The sequence below is a fragment of the Canis lupus genome, chromosome 9 (assembly GCF_003254725.2).
Source record: "Canis lupus dingo isolate Sandy chromosome 9, ASM325472v2, whole genome shotgun sequence".
NCBI classification, from domain to species: domain Eukaryota; kingdom Metazoa; phylum Chordata; class Mammalia; order Carnivora; family Canidae; genus Canis; species Canis lupus.
This window is the reverse complement of record NC_064251.1, coordinates 9,215,458-9,240,160: the sequence shown is the minus strand read 5'-3', so window position 1 is coordinate 9,240,160 and position 24,703 is coordinate 9,215,458. Positions and strand designations below refer to the sequence as shown.

At 38.6% G+C, this 24,703-nt stretch overlaps 1 long non-coding RNA gene across 2 annotated transcripts in view; it reads right to left on the bottom strand.

The window, feature by feature from the left end:
- The window catches only part of LOC112673007 (uncharacterized), a 342,731-nt gene that overhangs the window by 32,958 nt on the left and 285,070 nt on the right, over positions 1-24,703 (bottom strand). For both annotated transcript variants that reach the window (XR_007412832.1, XR_007412833.1), the window contains exons 3-4: positions 13,769-13,837; positions 12,574-12,608 (exon numbers count right to left, since the gene is read on the bottom strand). This is a non-coding gene — a long non-coding RNA (uncharacterized LOC112673007). The remainder of the gene's footprint in view (positions 1-12,573; positions 12,609-13,768; positions 13,838-24,703) is intronic.

Genomic DNA, 24,703 nt, shown 5'->3' with positions numbered 1-24,703 from the left:
ATTTTATTATTTTTTTAACTTAATTTTCTGACAAAACCTTTCCCTTACAGTTTGAGACGGGCTGATTCTAGATTTCAAAAATGCAAAGTAACTAATGCCTATTTATTTACTCGGTCTTTTGCTTATCTCAGTGGCAAGGCCAAAGTGTGGCTGGACTCTGTAAAACTATCATATACCTGCTAAGCAAATAGCTTGAAGACAACTCCTAAGCCACGCTTCCAATCAGTTTGCTGTTCCTACATCCCTCCTAACATAGAATCTTTGAGATCCATAATGTTTATTTATTCTTTATTTATTCTTTCATGCTTTCATTGAACAGATTTTTTTTTCTTAGCAGCTGCCATAACCATGTACATAGCAGTGGGTATGAGGGGGCACAAAAATTAAATAAGGCATAGCCACACATTTTTAAGGACCTTCATATGGAGACATACGATTCTCCAGGACAAAAAAAAAAAAAAAAGGACCCAGAAATATGTAATCTCCAAAAGCATACTGTGCCAAAGTAGGGGCCGCCAAAAAGGAAATAGCTGCCTCAAATTATAGCTACATAATAGTAGTTATTTCAATCTGATCTGTGTGATTCTGTTCAGAGCGTTTTATAGTAGAGAGTGCCTCTTTCAGCGAAGCGTAGCTACTTTGTATGTCTTTTCAATGTGTTTCCCTCCCTTCTTCCTCTGGCAAACTCTTACTCGTAACTCAAAACCCAACCCTGTGCCATTTCCCCTATGATATCTCCCATTTCTACCGTGGTTGAATGAAATATGGCTCTGAATTTACACTATCTATTGAACATCTACTCATTTATATCACTTTTAGCATTGTGTTTTAATTAATTCATTTACATCTCAGAGCCTCCTATTAACCATCAATTTTTTCAGAAAAGGGACTCCATCCAGTCTTATTTTTATTCCCAGTACACAACGTATTGCCCAGAACACACGAAGCCCTTACGTGTTATTGAATCAAGGGGTGATTGGCTAAATCGTGCTATTATTAAAAAGGAAAATAAAGGACAGAAGTATTCTACGGTTCCAATCTCAGATCCGTTCTTAAGTGGCTTAAAGAATCTCATTCTACATTCTATGCAGTACAAATTACTCACATTTGGTCTTAGTAACTACATTGGGTTACTAATGACACAGACAACACAAGTCAGAGGAGCAATCAAAAGTTAGTGTTTGGATGTATTGAGAGAAATGTACCCACTCGCACAAATCAGTCTTTCACCCAGCCTCTGCCTAGGCTGGACTATAATTTCTCGAAGGCCTTCCTTACGGTCTATAGTTCAGGAACCATGGGTAGAACAGTACATAGTTGGATGGTGGCATACCAAAAATTTTAAATATATTTCAAATATAAGAGGCCAATTTTATCAGATAGGAAATGTACCTCTTGCTCCCTAAAGGAAAATGTTCTGCAAATATTTACATCAGCAAAAGACTCTTTTTAATAGTTATCCATAGCTTTTAACTTCTCTTAGATTTTTGTGTGCTTTTTTGGATGACAGACAACATTTTAAAACACGCATGGTTGGGGTGGCCCGGGTGGCTCAGTGGTTTAGTGCCACCTTCAACCCAGGGCGTGATCCTGGAGACCTGGGATCGAGTCCCACATCAGGCTCCCTGCATGGAGCCTGCTTCTCCCTCTGCCTGTGTCTCTGCCTCTCTCTCTCTGTCTGTGTCCCTCATGAATAAATAAATAAAATCTTTAAAAAAAATGCATGGTTATCTGGAAGTGGTCAGGAACATGATATTAAAATATTTTTCTTATCAGGGAAGATGTCTTTGCAACTCCACGAAGCTGGAATAAAACAGAAGAGTAGCACATTGATTCCAAAACCCCAGTATTCTATATAGAGATTTAGAAGATTTTTTTTTATTTTGAAATATATAATCCATTTTCCATGGGACCATTGGCCTCTCAAACACATGCATAAAGAAAATTTAACAGGAGTCAACATTTAGTCTCTTTCTTTAAGATTCCCAAATCTTTGGTCTTTCCCGATTTTTATTTAAAGCCTCTATTAGTTTATTAGTTTGACAGGAGCCCAGGTAATTACACTGGCTTCTAGGTCCTACTGTAAGTTACGTCTGCATCTCCCTGAACGCACACAAAATTTAGTGCCACTGCAGCACTTCTCAAAACAAATAAAAGATTTGTGAACTAGTCACCAAGCATCCGACGCAATTAACCTGCATTTGTTTCTCTTTTGGCATTTTCACACAATCGAGGCCTTGTAAGAAGTAGGCACTCCTCAGATCACACTGTGTTTTCTTTAGAAGAAAGTGTGCCAAAATCCTCCTGCCCTACGTAACTAAGTCTCAACTAGCAGAAGGTGGACAGTTACAGCACACACACACACACACACACACACACACACACACTCCTCTTCCCTCACAAACACCATGATATACACATAAAGAAAAAAAACCATAACTACAAAAATATTAATGTAAGGGATAGGATAAAATTTGATAGAGATGAAGAGATGAAGAGTGGCTGCCCACAGTCTCAATCAACTGTGGCATTGCTTAAGATAAAACTAACACAATTCATTCAAAAGCATCTCCACTGGCAATTCAGAATAAAAGGAGAGAAAACAGGAATTACTTTGGAAAAAAACTGGATTCTTTCTTTTTTTTTTTTTCTAATTTTTGAGACAAGTGAAAGTAGAGCTTACTTGAGGTACCTACAACTCAACAGCTTTTAATTGCCAACCTCAAGCTGTCACACTTTGAACTTTTTTTTTTTTGAAGAAAAAGTCTTTAAAATCTGGTTAATTAGAACTGACTGCCATTAACTCTTTGATTGATTTAGCATCCTGTTGTGCTGGCTCGTGCTCACGGGTTCCCCACTGGTTCCCGTGAGTTGCTCCTCCACACTGGTATGGATACTACTGGGTATGAACTCGGAGCCACACAACATTCCTTGTTATAAAAATCATTTATCAGGGAAAAACCAAATAAGGTGCATGTGTGGTCTAAGCAGACCCAGGTAGTTACAAAAAACGTCTACTCCAACTCAATATCAGACAATCCCTTTAACCTCTTCATGACTCTGTTTCCTTGTCTGCATTATGCAGCACAGATTGGTGAGAACACATCCCATCGGCTCTGTGAAGAAATTAGATTTTTTTGTGTGGCATTCCTTTAATACCCCCATCTACTGAGCACTAGATGCCACACACCTTGATAAACATTTTCCATATGCTATTCATATAATCCTATAAAGTAGGCAATGTCATCCTTATATGTAGGGTGGTGAACCTGACAGTTAGCAAGCTTTAATGAACTGGCATCCAGTAAGAATCTGAGTCTTAACTTAAGCCTAGTTTTGTCTGATTCTGAAACTCAGCTCCCCATTATCCTACACTTTTGTCTGCCAAGTTCTTTATGGTCCAACATATTAGACTTGCAGCTCTTGCTCTGTTATTTTAGAGAGAGAGAGAGAGAAAGGGAGAAGTAAACCCTTCACTAAATTAATGAATGGAAATAATAAAATCTGTCTCTTCTCCCAGAGAAGTGCTATCTTTGGAAGTATGGCAACTTTTTCTCCTTGGTCAGACTAGTTTGCTAAAATGTGCATTAGGGCCTGAAAGAACTATAATGTTTCTTAGGGTGTTCTTTTGGATACTTCTCTATGTGCTGAAAGAATCATTTTGCAGAATAATAAATCAACCAGATACTTATCAACAAGAATGTTATTGGCATGTATTAGGAGACGATTCTCCATAGATCTCTCCCCAAAGACACGGACTGCACTTTGTTTTGAACTGTCTGTCGATCTATCACATATCTATTTTTATCTTATATATTTATCTATATCTTTAAATCTACATCTATCTATATGAATATACTTACCTATCTATATAGATAAATGGAGAGGGATATAGATACATATCTTCATTTGGAATTGGGGTTATGTTTGTTGTATATTTTTTTTTAAAATATATGTTACCTAATTAACACAAAGGCATTCTGGTTGGGGCTATATATCTGTTATCTATCTGCATGATCCTTGTATCTATAAACAAAAATGTAGCCATATTATCACACCATCAAGCAATTAGTAAGTTTTCAGTAGAGTGAGGTTTCCTTGCCTACACTAGCTGATGATTTTTTTTACCATAAATTGCCAAATATACATGCAATTATAATTATATAATAAAATTCTTGGGGTAGCCAGTCTTGGATTTGAATATGGGAATGGCTTCCAAAAAGAATTTTTTTAAAGATTTTATTTATTTATTCATGAGAGACAGAGAGACACACACACAGAGAGGGTGGGGGGCAGAGACACAGGCAGAGGGAGAAGCAGGCTCCATGCAGGGAGCCCGACGCGGGACTCGATCCCAGGTCTCCAGGATCAGGCCCTGGGCTGAAGGCAGCACTAAACCACTGAGCCACCTGGGCTGCCCCCAAAAAGAATTTTTGACCTGAAAACTGCTGCCCATGAGCAAAGGCAATCTTACAGCACTAGCATTCTCCTCCTGCTTTTGACTACTTACAGTTTCCATGAATATTCATTTTAACCTGCTCAGTGGTGTGTGAGAAGTATCTGAATCAGTAAGCATGAAGAGAACCCAAAGTGTGCATGAGTTACACTGAATGTGTGTTAGCTTTCCTGGTGATCATTCTTCCATACCCTCTATTTATTTCCTCATTGGAAAAACCTGCTGTATTCGATTGATGTCTTTAAACCATTATATACTTCCTGCTAGTCCTTGCCAAAGATGTGTGCCTTACTTTTGCTAATACCCTATAATCCTAAACCTTCTGATGTTTCAAAGCTCCTAGTATCATCTCACCCCTCTGCCACTCCTGTGAACTGGATACTTTTTGTCTTATAGCTGTACTATGAACATAATTACAGTTAGGAGGAGATTCCTACTTAGCACTTAAATCAGTGACAAAAATATCAGAATATCAAATATATCAGAATCATCCTAGATGTCCATAGGTAGAGTATGTCAATGACATCCACCTCTTTGTGAAAACAAGGAGATAATTTGTATAACTGCGCTTTCACAAGAGTAGACTATATCTACTATAACAATAAGTTTAAAAAAGAAGAGATTAAAAAATAACAAGACTTAGTTATTCACTCTTTTGTATCAAGTGTCTATTATATGTACTTACTATGCAAAGTACTAGAAAAATAACAATTAATGAAACAAAGCAGATGTCAGACCTCATGCAATACATAAGGGAGATGTAGCAGGAGAATCAAATATAGAACTGGATTATGTTTATGAGCAGAGAATAAAACAGATAAAACAAACTAGAAAATAAAATGTAGAACGATCTTTTAAGAACATGGCCATATAATTAATGAGGCACCACTGATAAATAAATCTAATATGCCTTCTTGAATTGAAAGAATTCTGTGCAGAAAGTCCATGAAAATCACAGGTCCAAAAGAAAACTGAGCATACAAATGTGCTATGAGTATTCTGTAAAGAAGTAACTGTTTAAACATGCAATCCCATAATTAGCCTGGATCTCTCATTCAAGTACTGCAGGTCAAAACCACCAACTTTTCCAAGTCAATGGGGAAAAACCTTCCATTTCTCTCTTGTGTATTTGAATGTGTGTAATTAGACTTCTCCTATGCCAACAAAAACCCATGAAGGCTTTTTCTATACAAGTTTAGATTGTTCCAGCTCCAAAAATGGGATAAAACGTGCTGGTACGCCATCAGCAACACCACTGGATGGGAAATACCACCATGCCATTTCAGCCCAGAGGTCACTGCTCTCCTCTAAGATAAATAGCAGAAAATAAAAAAGAAACTGAATAAATGAAGCAAAAGAGAATGCTATTAGTCTCATGACTGCAAGGGATTTGACGTTGAGCTTTTCCTGCTGACTTAGTAGTAGTAGATGTTTAAACTGATCCTGGTACATGGATGAGCTACCAATGTGGTAAAATCTGAGGTCACTGACAATTGTTAATATTTGATTTGACTACATATTACATAAAATCAAACTAGCAGTATTTTCAGCAGGATAAGTGGCCATTTCTCTCACCAAAAAAACCCAACCAACCCATCAAACAAATCTGAGTTGGCAGTCTACAGCAGTTACGGTGACTACTGAGATACTGGAGAGCCATATTGCTATCATTTCATTCCATCCTGGTGGCAGATTGAAATTTCCAATGATAGTCACAACATGTGATCCAATTAACCACACATTCTTAGGCAATATGACCTTGCTGATCTCTGAGAAAGGAGTGGAGAAAAGTTACCTCTCCCCTTTATTTTTTTTAATTTTATTTATTTATTTATTTATTTATTTATTTATTTATTTATTTATTACCTCTCCCCTTTATTTTTTTATTTTTATTTTTTTTCTTTTACCTCTCCCCTTTAAACTGAGCCATCGGGTAAGCAGTCACCCGGAGCAGTGGGGATGCTGTATAACTTCTAAAGTTAGGTCAGCAAAGCCCATGCACCTTTGCCTGTTTTTTGTTTGTTTGTTTTGTTTTGGAACATCTACTATTAGAATCCAATCCTACACTGTGAGAAGCATGAGCACTCAAAAGGCTGTGAGTAGGTCCTCTGGTTGACTGTCCCAGATGATCCTTGGTACTGGACATTTGATTAAAGAAGGCTGCAGGTCACCCCAGTGCTCAGTCACTTGAGCCTTCACAGCTGAGGTCCCAGACACTGTGAAGCTTCACAGAGCCGAAACACACCATCCCCACTGTGCTCTGTCTAAATTCCTGAGCCCTGGATTCCTCCAGTATTATAAAATAGCTGTAATTTCACATTACTGAGTTTGGCAAAGTTTATTATACACTAATAGATCATTGGAACATGCATGCTCAGAATGCACTGAAGATGTGTGCTGGAGATCCAGCCATTGTACCATATTCCAGACATCGAGAAGGAGAACACAGAGAAGCAGGATATACTCATTACATTTGAAGGGGGAAAGAAAATTATGCTTATAGTTCATTGGTGAAAACCTCATTATATAGAATTACCTAGGTTCAAGGCAGGCCAGGGAATGCACTCTTCAAGGTAAACAACTACATTTTTTTTTTTTTTTTAACAACTACATTTTCAAGAAAATGCTCTGTTCCTAGAGAGTTTGGCAAGAATATGAGACTGGAAGCTTCTGCAGCAAACACCTTTTTTATTTTCAATTTGGTGTTAGGTACTTCCACTTCTATAATCAAGCGTTTCATCAGACAGGGGTGCTATGTGTACTGAAAACTCTTGTACATGTACAAATGGAAAATCAGGAAGAACGACATCTAAGTAGAGATGTCTGCATCAAATCACCATTTTTCTTATAAAACAGATGAATCGAGAAGATGAAGTATAGTTAAGAAAAACCAAGGACATTGCCTTAGAAGCAAGAAGAGAAGCAAAACACTGATCTCGGTTAATTCAATTATGGCCCGAGGGTCCCTGGGCTGGTAGAGGATAAAAGAGAAATATCATACATTAGATTTCCATTAAAATTTTTAATTACCTAAGGATGAGATAGGAGGGAGATCCTTAATATTTTTATTCTTTAGATAAATCAGGTTAAGATACTGCTGCACAGGTTGTTCTGCTGATTTCAGGTTATTTATGTTAGAATAATTTAATCCAATTCATACAGGACCCTCTTATTTCCACCATATTTTCCACTCAAATTATTAATATTCTTGTGTTCTTCTGTGGGGGGCACCTCAAGACTTATATTTGTGCACTGATATGGTTTCCTCTGAGAGCTCAAATTTAGCCACAGTAGCTGAGATGGGTACTAATTAGCTAAGTTTAACCAGAGCAGAGATTTTACTAAGATTGCATGAAAATCTCAGTTGACGGCTTCCTCCATAACCAGAGTGAAATTGATTCACTGAAAGCAGAAATTTTTTTTTTACAATAACGTAGTGAAATTCATTTATTAATTCCAGCAGTTTAACTATAGATTACTTTTGGATTTTCTAGACACAAATTAATGTTATTTGTGAATAAGAAATGTTTTATTTCTTCCTTTCTGATCTGTGTCTTTTTTTTTTTTTTTCAGAAAATGTTTCAAACGCTAGTCAGGTCCTTCTCTGATCACTGGTGTCTAGGGAATTTGATAGAACACAGTAGGGATTCTAGAAGATTGGGCTTGGATGCAGCCTTTCCAAGATAGAAAGCAACGATGTCTTGGTGTGAAACTGTTAACTCCATTCTTTAGCAAGGAGCCCCTGAAGGGCCTCAGAAACATTATGGTAAGAATCATGATAATAATAATGATCGTAATAACAAGTAATAATTAATAATGATACCAAGTACTTTTCAGCACTACTTTGTATCTAGTACTTTTAAAGAACTTAGCAAGGATTGTTTCATTTGGTTTTTGCCCCAACTCTATGAAACAGACCCTACTGTTCTCCTTTAGCCCATCAGAAAGCTAAAGTTAACAGAGCTAAGATTCAAACTCAAGCCATTGGGCAGATGACAAAGCAAATGGAGCATGATGGGGGTGCTAAGGTCTGCTCGTCTTTTTGGCCTCATCTTCCACCTCTTTTGACCTGGATTCATTAGCTCTGTGATGTGGGAGATTTCTGCAATGGAATGAAGCTACCTCTGAGATATGAGCACTTTAAACATGAGCACCCAAGTAGCTAGGGCTGGAAAGTGAGCTAGACAGACGACCACGAGGAGTAATGCCATCAGGATGTAGGTGACTGTGTCATCAAGAGGGAGTCTCCTTCCTTCCTTCCTCTTTTTTTTTAATCCTTTTTTTTTTTTTTTTGCAAGACACATTGCCCTAATAGAGGAGTGTGGCTTACAGGCAGCCTCCCTTGAATGTGCTTTGGGAGAGAGCCTAATACCTCATATTTTTAAAAAGAAAAAAAAAAAAAAAAGAAAAGAAAAGAAAAAAAAACCTCTCTCTCACACACACACATTCACATATATATCCAAGCCAAAAATATCAAGGCGTTCATGGCTGTTAAAAAGCCAGGGAAAGCTGAGTCGCACCCTTCAATGTTTTTCTTTCAAACACATTGACCACCCTCTCTTCACAACATCTTATTTATTGAAGGGCGAGCTGTCCAAATGGAAGAAAACTTTGCAACATTGAAATCTGGATTCATCCCCAAGTCCTCCTTCCTTGCAGCGCCTCCCACCCCCTCTGTCTCTCCCTCCCTTGTCTCTCCATCTCTGTCTCTCCTCCTCCCCGTCCTGGGCATCAGGGGCTCAAGATGTCCATGGAGAGCTGGAGGGGAAGGGGTTAATCTGCCAGGCTTGGAGCCAGGCCTCTCTTAACTGGGGAATTGGCAGCTAGCAGCTTGGAACGCTGCCTCGAACGTCTGACTGAACGTTTTTATTATCCTTTTTGCCCAAAGGTGGCTTTTAGACACCCACAGCAGCACAGGGCTTTCTGATTGGGATTCGACAGACAGGAGCCAGAAAGCTGTCTGCCCCTTCTGCGATGGCTGGGGAACCCCACGGAGGAAACCACCACCCCCTCCCCAACCCAGGGGTGGACTTGCCCTCCCTCACCCTTCAATAAACTGCAGAGCTGCCAGGGGACTCATAAAATCGGTGGGGAGCTCTGAGAGCAAGGGGGTAGGGAGGGGGAGGGAGGGAGAGGAAGGAGGAGGGAGGGGAGGGGGAGGGGGAGGGGGGCAGGCCCGGCCCAGGGACTCTCAGAGCAGCTGAGGACAGAGACAGAGAAGAAGAGAAGAGCCAGACACAGAGAATGTGATGCCATGAGGGGCCATCAAGTTGAAGGCCAAGGGGAGCTTGGAAGGGAACTGCTGGGGAGAGGACAGAGGGAGAGTTCAGAGAGAAGCAGAGGGCTTCAGGCATCCTCACCCAAGCCCCATCCAGGTCCCGATGGGCCTTTGTCAACGGCAATTAAGCCACGAAGGGCCCGAGTCACCATTTTTATGGAGTTATTTTAATTGCTTCATCCCTCAATTAAAACAGACTGGTTTTCACAGGGGCAAACACTGGCTGCTTGGCGATCTCAGATGAAGGGTCGCAGGCTGGAAGGCCGAGGTTGACCTTTCAGTCCTCTTTCCCTGTTGCCAAGCAAGAAATGCAAAGGCCCCCAGGGATCTGGAAGCATGCTGGGGGGACCTCTAGCAAGGGGCCGTCCTTACCTAAAAGGAGAGCTGTGAGCTGAGAGATGGTGGGGGGGGGGGGGGAGGCCAAGCACAGGCCCAGTGGCAAAAAATAAAAAGGTTTTCTGGGGGTGTCACCTTTTGTCTCTTTTCCACATAGCCACCCCCCCACTTCCCAGCAACCAGAGAACACATCCATCAGCTCCCGACTCCTCCCTTAAGAACATTCCTAAAGTCCTGGTGTGGAGACCTGGAGAATCAAGATTCTGCAGGACCAAAGCGCAAGTAGGATCCGGGAGTTCTGAAGCATTAAGTGTTTACTTAACAATAATGAAAGTTTCTGGGGTTTTACTGCACACAAAGCACCTCCTTCTCACACATCATCTCTGCACACCCATGACGCCATGGCACACAGAGAATGGCAGATGTTATTCATCATCCCAATTAGCAGAGAAGGGAAGCAACGAAATGGGTCTCAAGGTGTGGTCCACAGACCACATACTAATAATCTTGTTAAAAATGCAGATTCCCCAACTCCACTCTATAGACAGACCAAATTGGACTCCCTGACCAGCTGCATCTTGGCCCAGACCCAAATGATTCCCGATATGCTAAATTTAAGAAGCATAGGGCTCGCAGTTTGGAGTATCTTATCAGTAAGTAGCCCAACAGGGTTTTTCCAGTGGCTCAGTTATTTCTACTTTTATGGAAGATGGCACTGAGGCTCAAAGAGGTTAGGTGCCCTATCAGAAGCCACATCAGAGGCCACTGTAAATTCCTAAGAGATGTAACCAGGAACAGCAAAGAAGAAATAAATACTCAACTAGAAACAGTAAAAACCAAATCTAGCTCTTCGGACTTCTGATCTACACTCTTCTTTTGGCTTCCATTAGACTGCCTCCTTGACACGGGCAGGATTTGACCCTGGTTCTTTCAGAATCCATTATGGACGCTTCTAACATGGGTAACACTAGTATGCACATTTATTTATGCCTCACAGCACCATTCCTGATGAAACAAGCCACTGATGTTGGTTATACTCTTCTAAAGGCAGTCCTATAAAAAAAATGCCCACTTTTTTCTACTCAGACACTATTTTAGTTTTTAACCAAAATCTCTGAGGCAGAAGAAGTGCAAGGATCATTATTCCAATAGTCAAAGTGTAGTAATATTAGGTGTGCCAGGCACCATTCTAAATTCTTAATATATGTATTAAGTTAAACAGATGAGCTCATTCACTGTTTTAAAGCAAACCACTGAGGTAAGTACCAGCATTACCTAATGAAGACAGTGAGACCCGACATGACTCCCCACGTTTACACAACCCTAAATTGTAGGGCTGGGCTATGAAGAAGACTTTTTTGGCTTTGGAGGTAGCAAGCTTAACCACCACTAATGTTGCCTCTGCTATGAGAGGCAGAGGGAGATACTGGACATTGGGGTGGGGGAGTTCTATGTAGGTAAGTTTTAATGGAAAGAAACAAAATCACCCCTCATAGTCCAGCACTGGGCCAGCCACATAGAACTATAAATTTATTTTTGCAAAAGACATCTAAAGGTACCTTTAAAAGAAGTCATCACTTTTAAAATCAATCAACCAATCAAATAACACAGATGTTAAGCGACCATGAAGCTGATGTGGTTTGATAATTTTATTTCACAGATAAGGAAATCAAGGCTCTGAGAGGTAACGCTACCTCTCCAAAGTCTCAGATCACTCAACGATATCAGGTATTGGCCAAGCTGCCTAGGTTGCAAGTACAATCAGTTTCTTGAAACGGTGCCTTGGGTGAGTATATCAGCAATGGAGGGATCTATTGCCATGATAATGCTCCATCATAAACAATCACAAAACCTCAGTGGGATGCAATAATAAGTGTTTATTGCTCACTAGTCTGGCGTGGTTGGCTAGATGCCTCTGCCGATCCTGACTGGGCTTTCATAGTTTTGGGCTGAGCTGACTGTTGGCTGATCTGGGATGGCCACAGCTGGGGCAAGCTGGCTCTGTTCCACAAATGTCTCCTCCTCTCGCTTGGAAAAAATTCTCATGTCAATGGAGGAGGTACAAGAACACAAGTGGAGATGTGCAAGCGTCATTTCAAGTCTCTGCTTGCCTTGTCATGACTCCAATACTTTCTTCGGTGAAAGCAGCTCACATGGCCAGCCCCCGATCAGAATTAAGGGCACTGTACTTTACCATGAATGCAACTGATCTACCACAGTGAGGGAGGAGGAACAGGATTGTATAGTAAAAACTTTGTCAAGGAGGAGATAATAAGTCAAATAAGCCAAATGACGCGATGTTTTAACCTCCAAGGTCACAGCTTCCATTTGGGGGGCCACTGGCTACATTTAATAAATGAAGAGAAATACATTCAGGGAAAGACTGAATTTCAGAAGTACATATCATTTTACAGAATTAGGTGCACCATGCTGGCAAGTGTTATATTGAATTTGGGGATTCTTACCTTATTCATAGAAAAACGCATAGAAAAATGCATCTTACCTTATGCATAGAAAAATGTCCTTTTTAAGAAGTATCTGAGAAAACAAAATTGAGTATATATCCAATTGAAATTAAATTTTGTTTTATAAATATATATGTTTATATTGTAATTTTATATTATAGATATATGTATATGTCATGCTAAAAAGTAAGTTTGCTCTGGCAACATAAATACAGTTTAATTTATAAAACATTAATGTATCGGCAATTTATAAAAGTTGAATATATTTGCAGCTTGTCCAGAATTCATCTACAACTAATTTGGATACACATAGTGAAACATTAAAATGCTTTGCTTTGGTTAATTTTCTTAGATGGAGATCTAAAGATTTTTTTTTAATCTTTATTTTGTATATGTATGAGTGTGTGGAGCAAATATCTAAGGATTAAAATCTCTTCCTCAAGAAGGTAAAATTCAAGTGTCACTTTTTTTTTCTTTTTTCTTTCTTTCTTTTTTTTTTTTTAATGGTAACTCTTATTCTTGGTAAAGACCAGAACTATTTTCACCTTTTCTCCCTGGTAGTTGAACTAATTCCATAACTGGCTATTCACTATCATTTCTCAGATCTCTTGAAAAGAGTTTTCTAAAAATTCATATGAACCCACAGGGCCCCAGAAGCATGCTAAAACCCATAAGAGCAAGAAAAGAAAAAAAAAAGAAAAAAAGAAAACAAACACAAGCAAAACAACAACAACAAATGCAATCCTACTGATAGAAACTCTTGCAAAATCTGTTTAAAAAGTATCTCACATACTGTAGCCAAATCCAGTTATAAAACTAAAATATAAACATAAATACTAAATGGCTTCATTAGAATTATTGGCTTTCAAAAACCTGAGATTATAGAGCTCTGGACATGTCATGTTGTATGTCTTTTTTTTTTTTTTTTTGGATGCCTCTTACATCTTTTTTTTTTTCTTTTTCCTTTTTAAATAAAATTGTGCAAACAGGTGAATATTGTACTGTTACAATGGGTGCCTTGCCAGGCCCCTGTAAGAGGTTAATTGTTTAAAATTCAATGTCACAACATTATCCTTTAAGATAAAAGATCATTTTAAACAGGTCAAGTGCAATGCAACTTCTAAATTCAAGAATTCCTAATTGGCTTTGTCAAAACACCCTACTTTCTAGGCTAGTTCCTTTTTTTTTTTTTCTTTCTTTCATACTGAAAGGAAATCCTATAAGTTGTTTTACCTGATGATCTTTGATTTATTAGAGGAAACATGTCCCCTTAATCCTGGAGGCAACGGTAACTTCATTAACCTGAAGGTGGAGAAAAGTAAGAGTTATAAAAGTAATATGGATTAAACAAAAGAACAACCCAGAGGTTGACAGATCAGATCAGTTGTGGGGTTTTCTTTCCCACATTCAGGGGCATGTGGGATTGCCTCCTAATGAGTAATTCACTCTTCTTGTGGGACCCATCTATTTGCTATTAAAAGGTTTAATTATTAATCTCCAGTCACTATTTATCAACAACCGCTCAACTTGGTGATGTCTTGGGACATATATCTGTTCTCTCTGGCTGTGGGTTTTCCTCTGTTGGTTCACGGCCTCGGGACTTCCCTGGATGAAATCTGAAACTGGCCCCATACATAGTGGGCCAGGAGAGACAGGAGACACAGGCGGGCCACTCCAGACAGGCAGGTGGTGGGCTTAAGAACCAAGGGAGCTTACTTCCAAGGCCCGTCCTGGGTGGCACAAGACAAGCAGACCTCTGCACCCACTGCAAGAATCTTAAATGTTTATATATAGAGGCCTGGCAGGGTCCAACGTGTCTACACTCCTGAGGGTCTAGACACATCGCCGTCCTAGAAAATGGCTCCAGCTATGAGGTAGGGTGGGGGGTCTCCTACATTTCAAGGACAGAGGAAGGGGTTAGGAGGCTCTGATCGCCTCAAGCCACATCTCCAATATGTGTATGTGTTGGGGGGGTATTGTCTCAAAGACCTCCTCTAGTATCATATTTGACTATGATCTTAGAATTTGTCAGGAAGGATATATGATTGAGTTGCTCTTAAGGAATGCCTGGGGAATCAAATTTTCTTTAGCAGATGTCATCTGGAAGGAGACCAGTTCCACTATACCCAATCTTCGCATACATTGGGGCTTTTAATTTTCCCTACGTGCACAGAAATGCACCAATGGACTTTACCTGTTGAAATGTTTTGTTTCATCTCAACCTATCATTCTGTGTTTCTCCAGGGTATCTATCTGACTGTGTGCAATGATGAAGGTAGCGGGAATGCCCAAACAACTATTTGAAATAATCTATTCAGTCAACATACACGCACACACAGTTTTTGTAGCAGAAAACATCCTCTTTTTTTTTTTTTTTTTTTTTTTTTGCTTACTTAAGAGGGGGACTGAATTTGTAGGTAAGAGTCATCAGATAGATAGTCTTACACCGGTCCTATTGTTCCTTGAACGTGTACGCTTCCCATTTGATTATCTGGCTTGCCCTTTGCAAGCAAAACAGCACATTCCTTTCAGGATCTCACTTTTTTCTAATAATAGGGCCGATGGCAGCAAAAAGGATTCTATAAACTCAGGTGGTTATTTACCAAATGGGTGTATCTAGCACGTGTAAATATATATATATTTTTCAACCTGGTTTCATAAACATTATCTCCTGGATTGTTGCAAAAACCACGTTGATAATTCCAGCTGGAACATTTTCAAAGCTTCCTAAATTCCAAGAGCATTTTCCTATATCTTCTTAAAGATACATGGACTATTAGCTTGTATTACAGCTGTCTGTGGATAGAACTTTCCAACCTAATAGACTAAAAATGCCTCAAGAGCAAGGGTTGGTTTTTTTCAACCTCTGAAATCCCCCCGGCACCTGGTACCATAAGAATCAGGGCAGGTATGCCCACTTAGCAAATAATCTGAACTGACCTGCAAGGCTTACTTCATGGGTATGTGGCCTACACAGTTTTCCATGTTACCATGTTCAGAAGGGCCCCGTGCTTGGTTTAACACTCCCGAGGCACCATCTTGAAATTTGTAAAAATTTTTGAACAGGTGTCCCCCGATTTTCATTTTGCACTGGGCCCCACAAATTATATAGCCATTCCTGCTAAGCTATGTGGGTATGTGTAGTAAATAATACACCTTGCACCCCCACACACAAAAGGTTTGGCCCTTTGCCCTCAGATCTTGGGAGCTAAACTCTAAGCCCTTAGAATGTCTTGTCTAAAATGGGTGACTTTGTTTACCTGGAGGTGTTGAGGAATTCCAGCAGTCTGTGTAACAATGAGATTTATTGGGGGAGGGGTGCTTAGGCCACGTGGAGTCAGCTCACCCTCTGCAGGGGCCAGAGACTAATCATACAGGCAGTCAGCCTTGTCTAAGTGACCAACCCTCAATAAAACTCTGGACGCCAAGCTTGGGTGAGCTTCCATGGTTGGCAACATTCTGTGTGTATTGTCACACACTGTTGCTGGGAGAAATAAATATTGTCCAAATGACTCCACTGGGTGAGGACAACAGGAAGCTTATGCCTGGTTCCTCCTGGATCAGCTTTATGCATCTCTTCCCTTTAGATTTGACCTGTTTCCTTTCACTGTAATAAACCCAAATCATGAATATATTAACTTTGTGGAGGTCGACTGGGCCTTCTAGCAAATTATTGAATCCAAGACCACCCTCACTTATTGGGGACTCCCTAAACTCACAGGTGACATTAAAGGGCTCTCATTTCGTCTGACTTACTATTAGGTTTAATCAATGGAGAAGCCACATAAAAGACTGGACAAAATAAGGGAAGGAAGCCCAGGAAATGTATAATCCTGACTCTGTCCCTGTGACACAGCATATTAAGGTGGCTGTGTTCCTGAAGATCCGAGGGCTTACTGCTTCTCACAAGGCATCCTTTTCTAAATAACTCTCTCCTCCTGGTTTCTGGGAACATTTCCCCTAACCTCCTTCAGCAACAGCCCTTCACTGGTAACCCTGGGTTTTTGTCAAGTGGCTCCCCTACATTCAGTGACACCTTTGTGTAGTTGACCCTTGAACAGCATGGGTTTGAATTATGCTGGTCCGTGTGTGTGCGTATTTTTTCCAACAAACACGATACAGTATGGTACATGTCGTTTCTCTTTCTTATGATTTTCTTAATAAGATTTTCTTTTTTCTAGCTTACTTTATCGTAATAAGACAGTGTACAATACACATAACACACAAAATATGTGTTAATTGACTGTTTATGTTATCGGTAAGGCTTCTAGTCAATGCTAGGCTATTAGCAGCCAAGTTTGGGGGAGTCGAAAGTTATACACGGGTTTTTGACTGTTTGGGGTCAACTGTGATTAGTTCCTTTGTAAGTGACCCCCGATTTACTTTTCCTAATTTGAATGTGTCTTCTGTTTCCTGCCACGACCCTGACTGACATAAAATACGGGAACAAAAAGTACGTAAAATTTTTGACGGTCATGGCATTGTCTTAAATTCTGCAACAAAAACTTTAACATATTTGTAACCAAGAAAAAAATATATTATTAAAAAAAAAAGTAATGACATATCTGGACAAGTAGCAATTCCACTCTCCAGACATCCTAGTCTCTAAACTTAGCCCTCTCTTCCTCTGACTGCCTCTCCATTTGAGGACAATAACCCCCCACCTCTCCCTTGCTCCCTCACTATCATCCATTGGTTGCTCTGGCCACTCTATCTTCTCTCCTTCTAACGCTGTGAAAACTTCTTAGAATTGCTGAGCATCTATTTGCAGTTTAATTCTAGACTTTTTGTTTTTATTTTACTTTTAGTAACTATGTATATGGAGGGTGGTTTCTGTGGGGGGAGGCAGGTCGATTGCATCCTCCCTCTGGCCTGGTTCTAACATTCCCAGTGCTGTGCAGAGTGGTGGCAGTGGAGGGCAGGACAGTGGAAAGAAGCAAATAAAAAAAAAGAAAGAAAGAAAGAAAGAAAGAAAGAAAGAAAGAAAGAAAGAAAGAAAGAAAGAAAGAAAGAAAAGAAGCAAATATGACCAGAAAAGGGTAATTTCTTTTTCAACGAACTCTCCCCAAGAGTGAACAAATCCTCACTATTAAATGTGGCTTGTTTAGTTTTCTAAGAGAAACTTTACCTTATTTGCAATCATTATTTGTTCTTGCAATCATTATTTTTAATAGTAAGGCAGATAAATAAATAATGAAGATAGCAGTCAGGCACTCTGTTCTTTTAGTTGCATGGACTGCTTTTAGCTTAAACCAATTTCTGGGATTACCAGTAGGAAAAGACACTTTGCAGATATCATATTTAAGGATACCTAGCTTCTCGTAGAATTGTAAGTTGATTAAATGCTTTGTGTAGTACTTTTCATAGGGAGCTTATACCAGGGACTAGAGATGGTTATCGATTAGCGTTCTAGATCAAGGAGGGGGTGGGAAGAAAGGAATTGAAATTTATTGTACTTCTACCTCATGCTATGCACTACAATTCATGCTTTATAGACATTGCCTTAATTAAAAATATTGTGGGATAGATATTATCTCCATTTTATTAACAGGTAACTTGCCCAAATTTTATATCTGGCAAGTCTGATCCAAATCTTCATACATTTTACTATAACAAACTGCTTTCATTGTGTTAAATTATCTAGCAAACATCTTTTCTTCGAATTTTGTTATCTCATAATTTGCCTAGCAGATAGATTTTGTTCAAATTCAAGCACGACAGATTATTTTGTTACATGAGCTCATTTTGTTAGTTTATACTAAGGAGTAATCACATCACCCTAGGAGAATCCTCAGCTATTGCCAAAAGCGGCTTATTCATATAAGAGGCCCAAGGTATTAAGTTAAAATAAACCATCAAAGATCAGAGTTCTGCTGTTCAAAGAAGGATCTGAGCAATAGAATTTCCAAGCATCAACTAATCACGTTTTCGATCTCTAATTTGGCCTGACTAACGACATATCTATCATTTATCAGGTTTTTGATTTACTCTTCACAGCCCGCGGTACAAGCTGTAAATGCTACTGGCACCCAAGCTGACCTTCTGTGGCCCTAGAATAGATTACCAGGTTTAAAAAATATATAGGTGTGACTGTCTGGAAAACTTCAGGTCTGGATTCATGACACGGAGCTGAGTGAGCCACAGATTATCATTTCCTCACTTAGTAGACCAGCCTTTGTTAAGTCTTTTTCACTTACCTCATCCTCTTTTTGGTCCTACTGAGCGAGTCAAAGAGGATCCACCCTGGGGCTTTCACTAAGACCGGCTTTCATTCTGATCCCCCCAATATCCTCTGGATTGGGAGGTTCTCTCAGCTGCTCAAAAACACTGCGTTATTGGCCTTCTGAATTCTGGTCCAAACCACCAAACACAGGCAAACACACAGCAGAAGATAAAAGAGAGTCATTCTGTAGGAAAACTCAACTAGTGGATCTCTAGACTCTAAGAGTCTGGACAGGAAAGAAGAGGGAGACACAGGGGAAAGCAGTGCTGCCTGCCTCAGAGCAGCAGCACCTGGATGTGGCTAGTGACACAGAATCTCCAGTGTCCGTCAGGTCTACTAAAAAAGAATTCGAATTTTAATGAGATCCCCAAGTGATTGGAATGCACATCACATCAAAGTGTTTCTGTGTTCTTCTCTCTCGAATTTATTGAGCTAAAACGAGCATACAAGAAGATGCGCAGCCACCACCCAGAGGAATATAGAAAACGTGTCCATCGTATCTGGAACATTTCCACATGCTCCTTCTCAATCAAAAACAGCTCTCTCGACCCCCTCCCAGAAATGACAATTTTGCTGACTTCGATCATTATATGCTAATTTAGGTCTTCTTGAATTTCATAAAAATAGAATAATTCAAGATGAATTTCTGTTTATTTCTGGCCTCCTTTGATCAAACAATATTTTTGAGATTCATTCGTGTTGTTGTGTCAGTAGCTTGTCCTTTTTAAAAAACTGCTGTGTAGGGAACCCTGGGTGGTGCAGAGGTTTAGTGCCTGCCTTTGGCCCAGGGCGCGATCCTGGAGACCCAGGATCGAATCCCATGTCGGGCTCCCGGGGAATGGAGCCTGCTTCTCCCTCTGCCTGTGTCTCTGCCCCTCTCTCTCTCTCTGTGACTATCATAAATAAATAAAAATTAAAAAAAAAACTGCTGTGTAGTGATTCCTATAAATATACTACTTTTTTATTATATTCTTCTATTGAAGGGCTTTTGGTATTTTCTAGTTTGGGGCTATTATTAATAAAGCGCTTGTGTGTGGGGGGGTGGGTGTATGCACACGCATGTGTGTGTGGACACATTCTGAGAGAAGAAATGTCTTGGCGTGAATGTGTTGTCATACGTAGGTGTGTGTTTAATTTTATTAGATATTACCAACATGTTTTCCAATGTGGTTGGACCATTTTACACTCCCACGAGCAATAAGATGAATCCCGGTCACTCTACCTCCTTGACAATAGTTGGTATTGTCAGCAGCTTAAATTTAGCCATTCTGGTGGGTGTGTAGTGGGATCTCTTTGTGGTTTTAATTTGAATTTTCAGATGACTAATGAAGCAGAGCACTTTTCATATACATGTTAGCTATCAGACATCTTTTGATAAGGGTCTACTTAAGTCTATTCCCCATATTTTAACTGAGTCATATATATATATTATTCAATTATAGAAATTCATTAATATTCTACACAGTCTTTGTCAGACACATGCTTGATAGGTAGCTCCTAGGACAGTTGTCAATGATCCCCACTTCTTTGTACTCACACCTTTGCATAATCTCCTCTTGGGTGCGGTGCTGGTAGATGAGACCTGTGGCTTATTTCTAATTAGCAGGAGGAAAAATGATATGTCACTACTGAGTTTAGGTTACATAAGATTGTATTGTTGGCATGCATAATTTGCTGAAGCAAGCTGTCATGTTGGAGAGGTCTACACTCAAGGAACTAAGAAAGGTCAGGGCCCTTAATCCAACTTCCCTGGAAGAATTCAATTCTGCCAATCACCATGTGAGCTTGGAAGAAGGTCCCTTCCACGTCCAACCTTCGGATGATATTCCAGCTCTGGCTGAAATCTTGATTTGTTGCATTGTGAGAGATTCTAAAGCAGAAGCCCCAGCTGAGCCATGCTCAAACCCCTGACACACAGAAATTATGAGATTATGTTGTCGCAAACTGCTGAATTTATCATGATTTATCACACAGAAGCAGATGATAAACATGAATTGCAAATGTTTTTCCCAAGCTAACGAATTGTCATTTTGATTGTTGTGGTGGTGGTATCTCAGTGTGGTTTTAATTTGCATTTCCCTAATGAGCCTTTTGGTGTGCTTTTGGCTATAGGGTATCTTCAGTGTGAAGTATCTGTTCAAATCTTTGGCTGTATTTTTAACGGAATTATCTTTCATTATTATTATTGAGTTATAGGATTTTTTTAAATTCTAGTTATAAGTTCTTTTTCAAATTCATATAATGAAAATGTTTTCTCCCAATCTACACTTGGCATTTTTATATGTATTTTTTTTTAATTTTTGTAAAGGTATCTTTTGAAAAACTGCAAAAGAAAGTCTGAGAATTCTAGATAATCAAAAGTGAGCTTTGAAAGAACATCTTGGAGGACATATTTGAAGTGAGAATGATGATTGTGGCTTGGAGGCAAGGCAGCCATTATGAAGAGGTGACAACATTCTGGATAGAGTCTGGATAGAGTGTGCAGGATTTGGCTGTAGGGTAAGAGAAAAATTGAAGAATCAAAATTGGCTCCTGCATTTTGGTTTTGGTAACTGAAAGTTCAAATTTTCTCCTTTTGAAGTATGCTGGTGACCTCCCTTCAAGGTGAAGTATTTCCCAAAGTCTCTACTACTTTCTATTAACCCCAGGCAATAATAAGGCCAATGTCAGTTATCATTTCCCATCATGTTTACATCATTATTTTTTTCTCTTTTACCTTATCTACCTCACCCATTTATATCATCAGGTCGATTCCTAGAGGTCTTCGGTTTTACAAGTCCAGGTACAAAACAACACTTCCCCAGATTTGGTGTCACAAAGTATGTTCTTCTCAACTATGTGTAATGTTGGGCAAACACATGACTTTCTAATATTTAGTTTTCTCATCTGTCAGGTTCCTATCTCACAAAGTGAGGAAAAACATTGTCAATCATAAATTGATGTGAAAAAATGACTATTTACCTCATCTTTTCTTTATCTGAAAAAATGTTTATGACTGCTTTTCTTTTGGTTCCCACTGAGTCAAAAGCAGTTACTTTCTTTTGCAATACGTTCCTGTTTGATCTTTCTTTTTCCAGTCTCCCATCCACAAATTGACTGTGGTCACCACCACATACTCTATCTAATAAATCTCATTTGTCTTATGACTCTTGAATCTTACTTGACTTCCTGTTTCCCATGAAACTTGAAGGAGCTCTGTTAATTTTCGCCCCCTTCATTGTGAACTGGGTTTTACTTGTGCCAACACATACTTTGCTCCCACCTCCGATTTGGCTTTGACTTGGTTTTCCCTCTCCATGGGGGGCGGGGGGAGGAGCCTTCACTTATATTTCAGTGCCACAATTTTTTTTTTTTTTTTTTTTTTTTTTTACAAATCTTGCTTCCTTATGAATTATTCTTGCCATTTGCAATGCCTTTCATCCTTTGGACTCTTGAGGAACTTACTTGTCTATATTTCTTTTAGAATTACAAAAATCCTTGTGGTACTTCTTAATGGTTTCCTATTTTTCCAAATAAGGTGTTCTTTTAGAACAGAAGTCATATTTCTCTTTTCTCCACATCCTCAGCAATATTTATCGTTTTGATAACAGGCATCCTAAGAGGTGTGAGATGCTATCTTGTTATGGTTTTGATTTTCATTTCCCTGATGATTAGTAATATAAGCATCTTTCAGTATACCTGTTGGCAATTTGTTTGCACTCTTTGGAAAAATTTTTAATTGTGTTCTTTTCCATTTTAAAATCAGGTTATTTGTATTTTTTTGCTATTGGGTTCTAAGTTTACTTTATATATCTTGTATATTAACTCCTTATTGGATATACATTTTGCAAATATTTTCTCTCATTCCATAGGTTGCCTTTCCATTTGTCTATTTTGTTGACTGTTTCATTTGTTTACAGAAACTTTTTAGCTTGATGTAGTCCAGCTTGCTTTGGTCACCTTTGTATCTGCTGACAAATCCAAAAACTCATTGCCAAGACCAACCTTCCATGTTTTCTTATGGGAATTTTATAGTTTCAGTTCTTAAATGTATGTCTTCAATCTATTCTGAGCAATTTTTGTGTTGGATAAGATAAGGGTCCAATTTCATTCTTTTTCATGTGGCTATCCAGTTTTACCATGACCATTTATTGAAGAGACTATCCATTCCCATTATTCTTGGTGCTTTTATCAAAAATTAGTTGACCATATATGTGTGGATTCATTTCTGGGCTCACTATTCTGTAACATTGATCTATGTGTCTATTCTGTTTTCATGTTAATACTATAGCTTTGTAATATAGTTTGAAATCAGAAACAGTGATGCCCCCAGCTCTGATTTCCATACTCAAGACTGCTTTAGTTATCTGGGGTCTTTCATGGTTCCATACAAATTTTAGAATTTTTTTCCTACTTCTGTAAATAGTTCTGTTGGAATTTTGACAGGATTACATTGGATCTTAGGTCATTTTGAATAGTACGGACATTTTAACATATTATTTTTTCTAATCTGTGAACATAAGATATCTTTCTATTGCTTTGTGTCTTCTTCAACTTCTTTTATCAATGTCTTATAATTTTCAGTGTACATATATTTTATCTCCTGGGTTAAATCTATTCCTAATTATTTTATTCTTTTTGATGTTATTGTAAGTGGGATTATTTCCTTAAAATTTTTTTTAGAGTTCATTGTTAGTGTATAGAAACACAACTGATTTTTGTATTTGATTTTGTATCTTGCAACTTTATTGAATTTATCTGTTCTAAGTTGTCGGGGTCTTCTTTTGGTAAGATTGTTAGATTTTTTTGTATATAATATGCGTTTTGCAAACAGATAATTTTACTTCTTTTTTGATTTGGATACTGTTTTTTTTCTTGCTTAATTGCTCTGGCTAAGGCTTTCAGTGCTATGTTAATAGAAGTAACAAGAGTGGGAACCCTGCACCTTTGTTTTGTTCCTGATCTTAAACGAATATAACATAATTATTCTGAGTTTCATCCATATTGTTGACATGTATCAGTAGCTTGTACCTTTTTATTATTAGCTAGTATTCCATCATATGGGTATGCCAGCAATTGATGGACATTTGGACTGTTTCTAGTTTGAGGCTATTTTGAATAATGCTATTTACTTTTGTAGAAGTTCTTGTGGGGATATATGTTTTCATTTTACTTCAGTATATACCTAATAGTGGAACTGCTTGATCACATGATACATTTATGAATTTATATTTAACTTTTTAAGAAGGTGCCAGACTGTTTTCCAAACAGATAATTTTTAATTTAAAAATATCCAGGAGTCTTCAAATCTCCCAAAAGAAGGACCACTAACAAAGGAAAGAAAAACGTTTTGACAGACAGTGAAGTTTTGCTATTGCTATACTTATGTAGATGTATATCTTTAGTACCAACAACCAAACCAGGGTTTTTTCATTGCTTTTCATTACCTGTAAACCAAAACCTATAAGGTGATTTGGAGAAATCCTACATAATTCTAATCTATTTCTATTTAATGATGATAAAGTATTTTAATGTCAAAAAACAAATAGCATATAACAGAAATATACTGACTTCGAAAGTTAACTGGGAAATTCCAAGTGACCCATGAAGGGGAATATCACAATCTCACTTTATAGTGATTATTGACATGAGTTCCTGGTTTCCTTTAGAGAATTCTCTCAAAGCATATAGGATTCTTTCTCCTTTCAGATGAGCCAGATCTATCATAGCCAACATCACTTATATATTTATATATTAAAGATTTATTTTATGCTTTTTCTTAAAAAGCAAAAATGATGGTCTTCAAGTGTTTAGTAGAAATGAGCAACGCTGTTTGATCTAGTTGGATGAATATCAAAATTGACATCTATTCAGATGTGGTCTGTACAAAACATCTTTTGTTTTTTTCTAGGAAGTGCCCTATGCATTTCAAGTATATCCTGGTGCACATGAGTGTGATGGATTAT